This window comes from Hyperolius riggenbachi, chromosome 4 (assembly GCF_040937935.1).
Source record: "Hyperolius riggenbachi isolate aHypRig1 chromosome 4, aHypRig1.pri, whole genome shotgun sequence".
Lineage (NCBI taxonomy): Eukaryota > Metazoa > Chordata > Amphibia > Anura > Hyperoliidae > Hyperolius > Hyperolius riggenbachi.
Genome location: NC_090649.1, coordinates 123,850,984 through 123,867,933, shown reverse-complemented (window position 1 = coordinate 123,867,933; position 16,950 = coordinate 123,850,984).

Genomic DNA, 16,950 nt, shown 5'->3' with positions numbered 1-16,950 from the left:
ATGTGCTGTGAAAATGAAAGAGTCTGTGGAAGGGGGTTACGGAGTGGTCAGTGTCAGCTGAGTCGCTTTCTCAGGATTCATTGATTACAACTTTCTGGAGGCATTGAGCTTTCTGACTTGCTAAAAAAAGTTCTGCTGAAATAGATTGTATAAATGAAGTGGAAGGAATGTGAATGGTGCCATGGCTGACCTCCATTTGTAAAGTGATATTTTCCTCAGTGGCAGGCTGATTCTCTGCCTCAGAGAGATGTGTCAGTCACTGACTCATAAGAAGTATGCAGATTACAGAACGGAACTACTTTACTGAAAGATGGGGAAAAAAGTAAATCAGTACATTGCAAAGTGAGAAGTTAAAGGGAAGGTTCAGGGAGGGTGGGTAAAAAATAAAAATCCGCGGGAGCCTGCGGAGCGGCGGCGAGGGCACCTCCTGCCTGCCACGGGCTGGAGGAAGCCCCAGGTAAGTGGAAATTGATTTTTATTTTTTACCCACCCTCCCTGAACCTTTCCTTTAAGAAATAAAAGTTAGATCAAGAAATGATTGATACTAGCCATGTGTGCGTTTATGATGTTTGATCTACCAACAGTAAAGTCATCATCTTTCCCGACTGCAGACAAAAAGGAATAACGGTCAGCACCAAGAGCCTTTGGCCTCAATTCACTAAGATCATGCTGGAGATAATAAGGCAAGAGAAAACTTACCTCCACACAGTGAGAGAGTTATCTTATCTCTTCATTCCTTTTCCTCCTCTGTAGTTATTTTCACACGCAGTTAATTAACAACCTGTCTTTAACTCTGGAGTTATTTTAAGGATTGAAGAGTTAACTTAAAGACAGAAGAGTTAATTTTAGGTTTGCCTGAGGTAAAAGGTTTCCTGAATACTACATGCCTCGTCACCATGGTGATAACTAGAGAAACGTTATTAAAGACAGGAGAGAAGCTTAGTGAATTGAGGCCTTTGTCTATATACACACCCACTAACAATGTTTTCCCCCCTGCTCTCCATAAACCAAGCCTGTGAAAACTCGCGCTGTCAGCTCTGTTCATCCAGCGCGGTTACTTCAAAAAGACGTTCGCACTCTCCGCCCTGCAGGCATTTGAGGAGACAGTGGTCCCCCTGCGTACACTGCTGTGTAATGTGCCGCTCTTCTGCACCATGCGATTGCCGCTGTCCTGCTTCGGCTGTGATGGCTGGGCAATGAGCCACTCTCCCGGCCAGTAATCACCGCAAATGAGCAGCAGTTATTACACTGACAGGGAGAGTGACTTATTTCCCAGCCATCACAGCAGAAGCAGGACAGCGGCGATCGCATTCTGCAGAAGAGCGGCTCATTACACAGTCGTGTATGGGGGGACCGCTGTCTCCTCAAATGCCTGCAGGGCGGACAGTGCAAACCTCCTTTTGAAGTAACCGCGCTGGATGAACACAGGTGACAGCGCGAGTTTTCACAGGCTTGGTTTATGGAGAGCAGGGCAAACTGGGGGAGGGGGGGTGGGCAGGACTAAACTGATGGTTAGATTACCTGACGAGGCTTCCCCTATGCTTGATTTCTAGTTGCAGAAGTCCGTCAGCGTTTAGTGCCTGGGCTGATGCTACAGGACATAGTGATATGTGAATATTTAAAGGTACATGCAAGAAAATGAAAATAATTACACACTTCTGTATCATTGATGTAACTACTATGGGGGTGATTAAAAACTAAGTGTTTTGTGATAGTGGTCCTTTAACGCGTTTTTTTAACTGAAATCTTTTTCCCAATGCATTGCTATGGAGAAAGGAAAAAAATGCGTACCAACTAATTAAGTGTAAACGGGGCCTTAGGGACAACATAGCTCAGGACCAGCAGACCAAGCTTCCCTGATAGTTACATATTTAAAGCTAAAATATAGAGAATACCTCCTGGGAAAGGGATAAAAACAGGAGGCAACATATGTACCAAGAACATTTAAGCAATACAACGTGCGGGATGGGAAGAAAATGAATAAAGCCGCAGCCATAGTCTACTGTATATACAGTATGTTAAGCTTTGCCTTATCAGGGTTGAGGTGAGGAACAGCCCATATGTTCATGGCTATATTCAAGCACAAGGAAAATATGTAATACAAGTTATGGTAGTTACTGTATTTTTCAAAATATAAGATACTCTGGACTATAAGACGCACCTAGATTTAGAGGGCAAAAATCTAGGGGAAAAAAAATACTAAACCTGGTTCGTCTATGAGTCAGGGGCGTCTTATGGACCTTTTCCTCCCCACGCTGTCTCTAAGCTACTTTATGTAAGCTACACCGCCCAGCTACACTACAGACAACAATAACCCCTGCTGCCCCACCAGCTAAGCTACACTACAATGCACTACACTAACCCCTGCTGCTTTACCATGTAAGCTACACTCCACTTCACTCCAGTAACCCCTGCTGCCCTATTAGCTAAGCTGCACTACATTACACTACACAACAGGCTAGGCTACTCTACACTAACACTACACTACCACTGCAATCACTCTCACCTGATCCTCTCCCCCTTGCTCTGGTCCTGCAGCTACACATGCAGTTCTCTTCATCTCCTGCAGCTTCCTGTTCACTGCTCACTTTGGTCCTGCAGCTTGTAAGACCCCAGCAGCGTATGTGTGCTGTACATCATGCATGACCTCGGCGCATGTGCGCCACTGGGGTCACTTAGGGAACCACTAATGAGGAAGTACCCGACCAGGAAGTATGGAGGACCGAAGTGGTATAGTTGCAGACAGCCGCAGTGTACGGGAAGCTGCAGGAGGAGGAGAGGATCGCGTGTGAAGCTGCAGGACCGAAGAGAGGGGGAGAAAACTGAGGTGGCAGGATGTGGTAAGGATATTCTGGAGGCAGGAATACCATATATTCAAAATATAGAAGATGCACTCACTTTCTTACCCCTCACTTTTAATATACTTTAATGTATGCAAGTGTATTTTTAAAGTTTGTCCACTAGCTATCCCCACACTTTATTGCTGTGTACAGTACACAGGAAGGACTTGCTAAAGCAGCACAGCTTAAAGGGACACTTAAGTCAAACAAAAAAAATGAGTTTTACTCACCTGGGGCTTCCAATAGCCCACTGCAGCTGTCCGGTGCCCTCGCCATCTCCCTCCGATCCTCCTGGCCCCGCCGGCAGCCACTTCATGTTTCGGTGACAGGAGCTGACAGGCTGGGGACGCGAGTGATTCTTCGCGTTCCTGGCCACAATAGCGCCATCTATGCTGCTATAGCATATATCATATACTATATAGCAGCATAGAAGGTGCTAATGTGTCTGGGAACACGAAGAATCACTCGCGTCCCCAGCCTGTCAGCTCATGTCACTGAAACAGGAAGTGGCTGCCGGCGGGGGCCAGGAGGATCGGAGGGAGACGGCGAGGGCACCGGACAGCTGCAGGGGGCTATTGGAAGCCCCGGGTGAGTAAAACTCATTTTTTTTGTTTGACTTAAGTGTCCCTTTAATGTGCAGGAGCACGCACTATGCACTCCTTACTTAGCAGCGCTCGCTGCCATATAACGAGCGCGCCTTCCTTTAGTTACGCGCGCTGCTTCAGTAGCAATGTGCGTAACTTTACATGCAGGCGGTCCTGTGAAGTATCTCTACTGCGACACTTCACTAGCGGCCGCTACTATGTCAATTAACATGTTATTTGACATAGTAGCGGGCGCTAGTGAAGTATTGCGATAGCAATACTTCACAGGACAATGCGCATTTAAAGTTACGTGCGTTGCAACGGAAGTAGCGCGTTTAACTAAGGGACAGCACGCTCCTTACATGCTAAGTAAAGAGCGCATAGCGTGCGCTCCTGCAAATTAAGCTGCAGTGGTTTTTACTTTTATTTTCTGAATGACCACCGGCATCTCGCTGATGCCAGTCATCATTCATTACAGGCACTTTGATCGGCTTTGGGAATACATGTTCCCATTTACTGTTCATGGCGGAACGGCGATGGAAGTGAGCGGGTGTGACGGAGGTGGCAGAGGCGAGGTAAACAACCAAAGATTTATATCTACGCACCTGATCCAGTGAAGTTTTCAGGGGCATAGATATGCTAGGCAAGGATCCAGAACCAGTTAACCACAAAATCTAATGTTCATATTTGTTCTGGGTTTGTGGCTGAAACTATTAGAGATACTGGAACAGCAGGACAGCCAGGAAATATTGGCATAGTTTAAAAGGAAACAAAAAGGCAGCCTTTCACATCCCTCTCACTACAGTGTTTCTTTAAAGAGAGTCTGAGGCGAATTTTTAAATAAAAAACAGATACTCACCTAAGGAGAGGGAAGGCTCAGGGTCCTATAAAGCCTTACCGTTGACTGACAAAGTCTCCCACGGCGGGAGATTCAAATGGAGCACGAAGAAACCGGCAGGAGAACAGGAAGGCTCTATAGGACCCAGAGCCTTCCCTCTCCTTAGATATCTGTTTTTTATTCAGACTTGCTTTAAGTCAGTTCCAGCAGAGTCTCGCTGTTCCACCCCAACCCCCCCACCGTGTACTGACATGAACTTGTATGCGTGACCTGCAGTGCCATCACTGTCCTCATTAGAAAGAACATTGCACTGACACTTGATCTCATTCATTTCTCACAATTGGGACAGTGACACAAACCTAACTGGAATGCAGCAGCTAGTCGCTAAGTATAGCAATGAAGTGCTGTGAAAATTAATTAGCTCCAGTGACTAGTTGTTATCACTGGCACCTACAAAGAAATATACTGTATGTTTTATCCTAAGTACTAGTCGTAGTGAACCAACCTCTTGGGTGACTTGGCCATAGCATCAACCCTGCAATTATCATATCATTGCCAAAAACAAATGTCATAGTTATTCAGTTTGGTTAATGAATCATTTTTTTGTTTCTGGAGGCATTGGTCAAAAACAAACTTTTGTAGAAGACAAGATACTCTAGTTTGCTCAAGGATCAAACCCACACAGATGGCTTATTAATTAAGTGTAATTTACACTTTTGTTAAAGATATACAATAGCTTCTGTTAATGTATAGATGAGAAATTCCTGATTGTCCCATGTGTGGCTTAATTTCCCCTGATGGGAGGAAATGAAATACCAATGTACACCTAATAGCATGCATCTCACCATGTGCCACCACATTGGCCATAATGCCTGGAACCCACTAGGAATCGCCACAGCGCTGTGTGTAGTGATTCCTAGTGTGATTGCGATTGTGTTTCCCGGAGCTTGGAAGCACTGTACAGTAAACTTTACAGCACTTCCGATTAGCGATTTCAAGGGTTTTTTATATTTAAATAAACTTTATTATACTTACTGGGTGTCGGCTGTCCGGCTTCTGTCTCTAGCCCTGCCCCGTAAAGGAATAGTTCATAGGTGCTACTCTAGGACCAATCAGAGAACCACCTATGATCCCTTCTTTTAGGGGGTGGGACTACAGACACCTGGTGAGCATAGTAAAGCTTATTTAAATCATAATTGCTCGGCCCAACAAAGCGCTACAAAATCACTGTTCAAAGCGATTTTGCAGCGCTTATATACTTCAGCATTGAGCACAAACACGCTCAAAATGCTGCATGTCTTGCAACTGCAATTACCCTTAAGCGCAATGGTACTAGTGGGTTCACCACCACTTACTTTCATCGGCAAAGCATTTTTGGGAATTGCCAGTGATTGTCGATGATCCCAAAATGCTGCTGAAATCATTCTGGTGGGTCCCAGACATTAGGTCCGGTTTCCTCTAGCCAGCCTGCATCTTGCAAGATGCACGCCGGCACTTGTCGTGATGTGAGCACACATCCAGATCACTTAGCCAAGCCATGCACAGATAGGGATTTGGGTGTGTACAGCAGAAGTCTGCAGCATGCAGTCCAGAATCACACCACAGTGTGATTTGGACGGCAAACAGTTGAAAGTATAGGCAGCGTTTCCCTGCTCGACTTGCCTGCGGGGAAACTCTGCTGATTCAGCACAGATTTGGCCCGCATGCAGCTGTAGTGGAAATGGGCCATTAGATACAGAGAGGGATCTATTGCCTGCACATACACTGCACATCATCTGGGGATCCGTTGATCATCAAGATATCAAACACAGTTACTTCCACGCACTTGATCGAGCCCTTGCAACTGAGATTTTCCAGCATCCTGAATCAACCCTTTCAACCAATTTTAGCTGGAAATCTATGAAAAGCTTGATCAAGTGGCGATGTTTTTGTATCAATTCTCCTTCGATCCGATAAAATTATTGCATCTAAAGGTCAATCGGCCCACAAAATCGAGCGATGCATGGGCAGCTGAACTTTTAAATGGTGCAAACTGAGCTCTGTTTGCAAACCAAACTGTGGGCAAATACTGTAGATTATGGAGTGTCTGTCATTTATGAAAATTTACAACAACCTGTGAATTGCATCTGTAGACATTTTCTAGTATCTGTTCTTGACAAAAAATATACTACAAGAGTTAAAACAACCATGTTAAAAAACATATACATACCTAAGTAGTGGTAAGTCTCTGGATGCTCCAGATCATCCTGTACCCACCGCTGTTGCCCGGGCCCTCCTGTTCATGGTCACAATAATGTGTGTACAGAAGCAGCAGCCGTTCTGCACTACCGCAAGTACGGTCCACACATGTGCAGTAACATGAAGCCGATTGTGCACATAGGAAAAAGCCTGCAACCTTTTGCCATATTGCTGAATAACCTTACTTATTCAGTGGCGTACTAATAAGGGGTGCAGAGGTTGCGACCAAATCGGGGCCCCTGGACCAGGGGAGCCCACTAAGGGCCCTCCTTCATCCATCTTTTTCAGCTTTTCATTGGTGTTTTGCTGGTAATGATCACTTCTGTATGTGCGCTTAATAGTGTTATCATTATAGAGGAGCTGTCAGCCTCACTATCTCAGAGAAAAAAAAAACCATACAGGTAGTCCCTGATTAATGAACGAGATAGGGACTGTAGGTTTGTTCTTAACCTGAATCCGTTCTTAAGTCGGAATGCTGTGCCTTCTCTGTCCCCTGTGCTTACAGTGTCCCCCTCTGTGTCATCTCTGCTCCCCTCTGTGTCTCCTTGTGTCTCTATTTGCCTTCTTTATGCCTTTCGTGTCCCCTTCCTCAAAGCAGAGTATGTGCAGCACAAGCCACTACAAGTCTCACCTCATCCATGGCAGCACCGGGCCAATCAGTGATGTCCTCTCTCCCTTCACCATTCCTCTTAGCGGCTTCACTAGTAGCGTTGCGTAATGACGCAACCAGAAGGTGCCGCGGGGGTTCTTCTTGATTGCGTCATTACGCGACGCTAGGTAAGCCGTAGGGAGGAACATTGAGGGGAGAGAGGATGCTGCTGATTGGCCCGGGCCCATGAAAGAGGTGAGACTTATTGCGGCTTCCGCTGCGCATATTCTGCTTTAAGGAAGGGGGCACAAGAGGTAGTCCCCGCCTGCGTGACATCATAGCGGTGGGTCGGCGGCCGTTCGTATCGGCGGGTCGTTCGTAAGTCAGGTGTTCATAAGCCGGGGACTACCTGTATATAAGTAGATAAATACTTGCTCTACTTACATAACATATGTATTGCACTGTCCACGTTTTGATTTTAGTGCTTTTACTACAGTAAAAAAAGAAAATCCTTCTTAGCATTTCCTATTTTTACTGTGGCTATGTTTAAGCCAATTCTGATGTAATTTCCTCCCTTACTTTCATCTGCCTGATTGTGTATGCATTGCCCGCCCTCCACTATAGAAAGTGCATTGTCTCAGAATTAGAAATATTGGCCAATCAGAGAGGAACAGAGGTGTGGGAGGGGAAAAAAGGAGGGAAAGAGGATTCAGTCAATCAGGCTGCATTAGTTAACCATTTCTGTCGCCCGGACGCTGCTCTGCTGCGGTGCCGGGCTTCGGCGCGCTCCCATGCGTGATCACGGGCGCGCCCCCGTGATGTCATCCAGTAGCCCTGGGATCAGTGAACGGGAACATGGTTCCCGATCACCGATCTGTGTCCTCCGCAGAAAAACCGAAGCGCTCTTACAAGAGGCTTCAGTCTTTCTGCACGTCAAAATTTCCGCATCCCCTTTGTGCTTCCGCTTAGCGAGAAGTACAAGGAGGGAAAAAAAACTGAAGGTGGCCATCTTGTGGCCGAATAGTAAAAACTACATCTACATATTTTTACATTACAATTTACACATATAACAACATTAAAAATGAACTGTTTATTTCCCACACCAAAATATTACCCAAATAAAATTTTTAATGGAAAAAAAAAATGACAATAATAAAAAAAAAAGACATAAATACTTACCTAAGGGTCTGAACTTTTTAAATATGCATCTGAAGGGGGTATACTACGAACATTTTTTAAATTATAAGCTTGTAAATAGTGATGGACGCAAAACGGAAACGATGCACCTTTATTTCCAAATAAAATATTGGAGCCATACATTGTGATAGGGACAAAATTTAAATGGTATAATAACCGAGACAAACGGGCAAATAAAATACATAGGTTTTAATTATGGTAGCGTGGATTATTTTAAAACTATAATGGCCGAGAACTGAGAAATGATGATTTTTTTCCATTTTATTCTTATTAATCCTGTTAAAATGCATTTATAAAAAAATATTTTTTAGCAAAATGTACCACCCAAAGAAAGCCCAATTAGTGGTGGAAAAAACAAGCTATAGATCAATCAATTGTGATAAGTAGTGATAAAGTTATTAGCGAATGAATGGGAGGTGAAAATTGCTCTGATGCATAAGGTGAAAAATCCCCGCGGGCTGAAATGATTAAAGTGAACCAGAGACAAAGCAACTTATATATTTTACCATATACAGTGGTGTGAAAAACTATTTGCCCCCTTCCTGATTTCTTATTCTTTTGCATGTTTGTCACACTTAAATGTTTCTGCTCATCAAAAAAACGTTAACTATTAGTCAAAGATAACATAATTGAACACAAAATGCAGTTTTAAATGATGGTTTTTATTATTTAGTGAGAAAAAAAAACTCCAAATCTGCATGGCCCTGTGTGAAAAAGTGATTGCCCCCCTTGTTAAAAAATAACTTAACTGTGGTTTATCACACCTGAGTTCAATTTCTGTAGTCACCCCCAGGCCTGATTACTGCCACACCTGTTTCAATCAAGAAATCACTTAAATAGGAGCTATCTGACACAGAGAAGTAGACCAAAAGCACCTCAAAAGCTAGACATCATGCCAAGATCCAAAGAAATTCAGGAACTAATGAGAACAAAGTACTGTAATTGAGATCTATCAGTCTGGTAAAGGTTCTAAAGCCATTTCTAAAGCTTTGGGACTCCAGCGAACCACAGTGAGAGCCATTATCCACAATTGGCAAAAACATGGAACAGTGATGAACCTTCCCAGGAGTGGCTGGCCGACCAAAATTACCCCAAGAGCGCAGAGAAAACTCATCCGAGAGGCCACAAAAGACCCCAGGACAACATCTAAAGAACTGCAGGCCTCACTTGCCTCAATTAAGGTCATTGTTCATGACTCCACCATAAGAAAGAGACTGGGCAAAAACGGTCTGCATGGCAGATATCCAAGGCGCAAACCACTTTTAAGCAAAAAGAACATTAAGGCTCGTCTCAATTTTGCTAAAAAAACATTTCAATGATTGGCAAGAGTTTTGGGAAAATACCTTGTGGACCGACAAGACAAAAGTTGAACTTTTTGGAAGGTACATGTCCCGTTACATCTGGCGTAGAAGTAACACAGCATTTCAGCAAAAGAACATCATACCAACAGTAAAATATGGTGGTGGTAGTGTGATGGTCTGGGGTTGTTTTGCTGCTTCAGGACCTGGAAGGCTTGCTGTGATAGATGGAACCATGAATTCTACTGTCTACCAAAAAATCCTGAAGGAGAATGTCCGGCCATCTGTTTGTCAACTCAAGCTGAAGCGATCTTGGGTGCTGCAGCAGGACAATGACCCAAAACACACCAGCAAATCCACCTCTGAATGGCTGAAGAAAAACAAAATGAAGACTTTGGAGTGGCCTAGTCAAAGTCCTGACCTGAATCCTATTGAGATGTTGTGGCATGACCTTAAAAAGGCGGTTCATGCTAGAAAACCCTCAAATAAAGCTGAATTACAACAATTCTGCAAAGATGAGTGGGCCAAAATTCCTCCAGAGCGCTGTAAAAGACTCGTTGCAAGTTATCGCAAACGCTTGATTGCAGTTATTGCTGCTAAGGGTGGCCCAACCAGTTATTAGGTTTAGGGGGCAATTTCTTTTTCACACAGGGCCATGTAGGTTTTGAGTTATTTTTCTCACTAAATAATAAAAACCATCATTTAAAACTGCATTCTGTGTTCAATTATGTTATCTTTGACTAATAGTTAACGGTTTTTGATGAGCAGAAACATTTAAGTGTGACAAACATGCAAAAGAATAAGAAATCAGGAAGGGGTCAAATAGTTTTTCACACCACTGTATACAGTGGGTTGCAAAAGTATTTGGCCCCCTTGAAGTTTTCCACATTTTGACATATTACTGCCACAAACATGAATCCATTTTATTGGAATTCCACATGAAAAACCAACACAAAGTGGTGTACACATGAGAAGTGGAATGAAAATCATACATGATTCCAAACATTTTATACAAATAAATAACTGCAAAGTGGTGTGTGCATAATTATTCGGCCCCCTTTGATCTGAGTGCAGTCAGTTGCCTATAGACATTGCCTGATGAGTGCTAATGACTAAATAGAGTGCACCTGTGTGTAATCTAATGTCCGTACAAATACAGCTGCTCTGTGAGGGCCTCAGAGGTTGTCTAAGAGAATATTGAGAGCAACAACACCGTGAAGTCTAAAGAACACACAAGACAGGTCAGGGATCAAGTTATTGAGAAATTTAAAGCAGGCTTAGCCTACAAAAAGATTTCCAAAGCCTTTAACATCCCACGGAGCACTGTTCAAACGATCATTCAGAAATGGAAGGAGTATGGCACAACTGTAAACCTACCAAGACAAGGCCATCCACCTAAACTCACAGGCCGAACAAGGAGGGCGCTGATCAGAAATGCAGTCAAGAGGCCCATGGTGACTCTGGGCAAGCTGCAGAGATCTACAGCTCAGGTGGGAGACTCTGTCCATAGGACAACTATTAGTCATGCACTGTACAAAGTTGGCCTTTATGGAAGAGTGACAAGAAGAAAGGCATTGTTAACAGAAAAGCATAAGAAGTCCCGTTTGCAGTTTGTAACAAGTCATGTGGGGGACACAGCAACCATGTGGAAGAAGGTTCTCTGGTCAGATGAGACCAAAATGGAACTTTTTGGCCAGAATGCAAAACGCTATGTGTGGCGGAAAACTAACACTGCACATCACTCTGAACACACCATCCCCACTGTCAAATATGATGGTGGCAGCATCATGCTCGGTGGGTGCATCTCTTCAGCAGGGACAGGGAAGCTGGTCAGAGTTGATGGGAAGATGGATGGAGCCAAATACAGGGCAAACTTGGAAGAAAACCTCTTGGAGACTGCAAAAGACTTGAGACTGGGGCGGAGGTACACCTTCCAGCAGGACAATGACCCTAAATATAAAGCCAGGGCAACAATGGAATGGTTTAAAACAAAACATATCCATGTGTTAGAATGGCCCAGTCAAGGTCCAGATCTAAATCCAATGGAGAATCTGTGGCAAGATCTGAAAACTGCTGTTCACAAACGCTGTCCATCTAATCTGACTGAGCTGGAGCTGTTTTGCAAAGAAGAATGGGCAAGGATTTCAGTTTCTAGATGTGCAAAGCTGGTAGAGACATACCCTAAAAGACTGGCAGCTGTAATTGCAGCGAAAGGTGGTTCTACAAAGTATTGACTCAGGGGGCCGAATAATTACGCACACCCCACTGTGCAGTTATTGATTTGTAAAAAATGTTTGGAATGATGTATGATTTTCGATCCACTTCTCACATGTACGCCACTTTGTATTGGTCTTTCACGTGGAATTCCAATAGAATTGATGCATGTTTGTGGCAGTAATGTGACAAAATGTGGAAAACTTCAAGGGGGCCAAATACTTTTGCAACCCACTATATCAGTGGAAACATTAGAGAAAACACCTACTCTGCTTTCTGTTTCATTCTTCACTGCTCAGCCTGCTTGTTATCAGCCCTTATAAAATCCCGGACTGAGCAGTCAGTCCAACTTTGGTCAGGAATCATTATAGCTGAGTCATTATAGCAGAGCCAGAAAGGGGCAGGCTTGGGCTTGAAAAAAAAATGTTCTGTATGCGTTCTGTGTGAAAAGACATCAGAGAAGACAGACTGGATTCGCACCATTGGTTGGAAAGAGGTGGTTGAAGGTGACAGAAGGAAGATGAAAGGAGGCACCCACTGTAAATTACCACTCACTGCAGCAGAACAGATCATTTTTCTACCATCTCTTTTCACTTTTCTGCCTGATACAATAATGAATATCATTAACACCCCTATAACTTCAGTTATAAAAAGTTTAAACTGTTCCACACTGTCACAATATGATAGAAAGATAATTGGCAAAGATAATTCCAAAGTGCAATAATGCTAGGTACACACCATACAATTGGTGTATAGGTTTAAATTAAACTTTTTATTATAACACACTTATGTCCAGCGCACTTCCTATTGCTATATAATTTTGACCCTTTTTGTTGAGATAGGGAATAGGGGGTAACCCTGTCCAGGATAGTTGCAGCAGGAGGTAGACACATTTTTGTGGAAAATTCCAGGAGAGTAATTTGCTATAACAGAATCTTAGGCAGCGCCCTCCAGTGCCTTTTTACAGTTGTGATTTAACCCAATCCCCCTTGGAGTATGGCAGCAGCCAATCAAAAATGCAACATTTGGGAATTTAGGGACCAACAGTCCAGTAGAATTGGAGCCTTTTTCAACCAACAGGAATATAATGAAAGGGAGGGTGTGTATTGGGAGGATGTGGTCTATAATTTTAGATTTTTAGAGAAACTATTAATTAAAGAAATGAAAAACCAATGGGAGGTGGCCACCTTAGACCAGTACTTGCTACGGGAAATTTCACCGGTTGAGTTAACCATATATAAACAATTGGCAGCAGACCTCTCTACACCTGCAGTACAGGAGGAATGGGACCGAATGTTCCATGAATTCTCCATGCAGGTCGTCTCCTTTATTAGGGACACCAGGAGGACCCAGTGTTTTGGCCTGAATAGGGAGATAAAAAATATGAGGGAGGATATGGAACCCTTATGTAAAGTTCCAGAATATCAAAATTTAGAGCAAAACATTTATAATCGACTAGAAAACCTTGAGAAAGAAATTATAACCAAAAAGAAATTTATAAGAGATTCGATCCCCATACAAACACTGGTACTTCAGGGAGTCTTTGGGGGCGAGATTGAGACAGAATGTGAATGGAGTATACACAGCCAGTCATTTGAAACAGTAGATGTGACTGGAATATGTGATATGAATGAACTAAGAGATATTGATGGAACAATTAACACAAATCAAGAAGATACCATTTCAGATTGGGGTGAACTCAAGGGTGCGGAAGGTGGGATAGAGACTGAAGAGAACCAACCACTTGAGAATTTAATACAGGAGGAACAGCTAAACACCCCAAGCACCCCCAATACTTTTGAGCCCCTAGGTACAACTTGTGTGAACCATGCCCAACAAGAAAAGGAGTGTAACGATCGGTGTAACACAGAGAGGGTCTGATTATTGGTGATCTGCAGTATCACCAAAAATACAGATATATACCTGATTATTGATGATCTGCAGTATCAACGATAATCAGATATATTTCTAACCTCTGGACACCGACCTGAGTACTATGAGTGTTTTGGTGTAGAAGTAATACTTAGAGTAATGCACCTGCTGAGCAGGTGATAAGAAGCAGTCTGGAATACTGCTTATGCTGACACAGGAACTTTTAGTCTGATGCACAACATAAATGATAATACAATTCCCTAGTCTGGGGTGTGAGTTCCGTGATCATCAACACCCTGGAACTAGTCTGGAGTATAACATAAATGATAATACAATTCCCTAGTCTTGGGTGTGAGTTCCGTGATCATCAACACCCTGGAACTAGTCTGGAGTATAACATAAATGATAATACAATTCCCTAGTCTTGGGTGTGAGTTCCGTGATCATCAACACCCTGGAACTAGTCTGGAATATAACACAAAGACAATACAAGTCCCTAATCTTGGGTGTGAGGTCCTTGATCATCAACACCCTGGAACTAGTCTGAAGTATAACAGAATGATAACACAGATTCTGACAATAAGGTCAGAGTGCTTCCACGTAGTGATCGCAATGGCAGACAACCAGTGAATGACCAGCATCCAGTATAAATAGCATAGCGCTCACCAGCGCCTCCCCTAAGTGCTGGACCAATGGGAACTGATTGAATCGTCAGCTGACCGGCTTGGTCAGCTGATTCACTTTTGGCTGTCACAAAAGTTCTGCCTCCCAGCGCGCGCACGCGTCATTCTGAACCTGTGTGGACTATCAGTCCCAGCCACACCAGACATGTGTTGTGTACCACCCGCCGCGCTGGACGCGGAACCAGCCGCACCGCTATCAGGGCATGCGGCGGTTTCTCCGCGTTCAGCCATACTAGCAGATGTAGGCCTATGCGTGCAAACCGCCGCGTTAGATGCGGAATCAGCCGCCTTGTTCTGAGCACACGTGGCAGCTTTTCCGCGTTTTCTCACAAGGAGGAGTGGAATAGACTTATTAGTGAGAACAGTAGGGACTATGAGAGTAATCATCTTGATAGGGTCGTTACGAGAAGAGAATTCAAAAAGAGCCATAATACACAAAAAAACACACACAAGATGTCCACCAGAGGTAAAGTATTAAATGATAGGACAAACCAAATTACTACTCATAATAGATACTCTGCCCTGACAAACACATCGGGAGATTATCGAGACAGATTGAGACAGATACCCAAACAAACGTATAAAGGTAAAAATAAAAACACCCCAAAGCTACTCTTTGAAAAGAAACTCCCTAAAGAAGATCATATATCAGGGGGCTTTGGCAGAAGGGGAAATACAAATTTAAACACAAATATAAAATTAAATCAATTAAAATATAATCCTGGGAAAGGAAGTAATGGTACCATTAACCAATATTTTTTATCTCAAAACAAAGGGATGGGGAGGGGGGTAGGCAGAGGAGGAGGGGGACTAGAGGGGGGAGGGGGAGGACTAAGACGGTAGTCCTTGAGGATAATCCCAAAAAAACTGATGCACAGAGGGGTATATATAATCTGAGTGGGGTAGAGCTAAAGGAGGTTGAGAAAAAAGTGTTGGAAAAAGGTCTAAAATTTGCCCCAACCACGAAATTGATTAAATTCGAGACCTATGTAGACATTAAGAAGTATATGAGGAAATTATGTCTAAAGAAGTACTTTCAAAAAAAACCAATAGTCCCAAAACAAACCAGCTCAGTCTTCCAACACACGGGTTTAAAGAACCCATCGAAATGTAATCCTACAAATGAAATTAGCAAAGAAATGCATATATTTGAACATAATGTTATTAAGGATTTGAGAAGAATTAAACCCCTACCCACAAAATTAAATAACTTATCCAGTAAGGAATTCAGAGCCATAAATGATCTTCAATGCAATAAAGATATTATCATACGACCGGCAGATAAGGGGGGGGGGGGGGGGGGCGATAGTCGTTCAGAGCAAAACTGACTACAATAAAGAAGCCCTCCATCTGTTAAGTGATACAAGTACATATAAACGCCTGAAAGACGACCCTGGTGGCGAGTTTGGAAAGGAATTAGAACAACTGTTAAACGCCCATCAGGAAGGTATCCTGAACGAAAAAGAATTTGAATTTGTGAGTATGGCCCACCCAAGAACACCAATCTTTTACCATCTGCCGATAAGGGCCTGGTTGATCCACCGGGGAGACCAATTATTTCTGGAGTGGGCTCGGCTACCTCTAATTTGTCGAGGTATGTCGACACCTTTCTTCAGAGGTATGTGAGGTCCACTCCGGCCTTGTTGGAGGACACCAGGCATGTCTTGAACATCCTGGATAAGGTAATGTTGGAACAGGGCTTGCTTCTTGCCACCTTAGACGTGGCTTCACTATACACAGCAATACAGCACGATGAGGGATTGAAGGCAGTAAGTCACTTCTTAAATTTGGACCCCACTATGAGGGAAGAACAGAAGATATTTATTCTGCGTGCAATAGAATTTATATTGACGCGAAACTATTTCAGATATGGGGAGGATTTCTACCTCCAGACGAGCGGGACGGCAATGGGGACCAGGTTCGCGCCGGGGTATGCTAACCTCTTCATGGCCCATTGGGAAAACACCCATGTATACGGGCGTGAGGGACCCGGCGCGGACCTGGTCCTCTGGAAAAGATTTATTGATGAAGTCCTGCTCATCTGGAGGGGTTCCGAGGAGTCTCTAAGGAGATACATAGCTGAATTGAATAAGAATAGTGTTAATTTGAGATTCACATCTGAAATAAGTGATACCCAGATCAACTTTTTGGACAAAAATATATATGTAGAGAATGAGCGTTTGAAAACACGCACATATATCAAACCAACAGATGTGAACAGCTATATTTTAACCAACAGCTGCCATTTCCCCCCAAGGCTGGAAACTATCCCTAAGGGCCAGTTCATCCGCCTGAAAATAAATTGTACAGAGGATGTGGAATATCAGAAAGAGGTGGATGGCCTGTCAGCAAGGTTTAGGGAAAAGGGCTACATGGAGAATACTATAGAGACAGCTAGAAAGGAAGTAGAGGGACTAGAACGAAAAGACCTTCTAGTCAAAAAAAGTGGGAGGGATCCAACAGGACCACTCCCTGAGATTAAGTTTAAGGTATGGTCCAAGGAGCAAAATGGTACAGAATATTATTGCCAAACACTGGACGACCTTGAGACAGGATAAATTTCTCCATGAAATTTTACCAAGAAACCCTCCAATTAC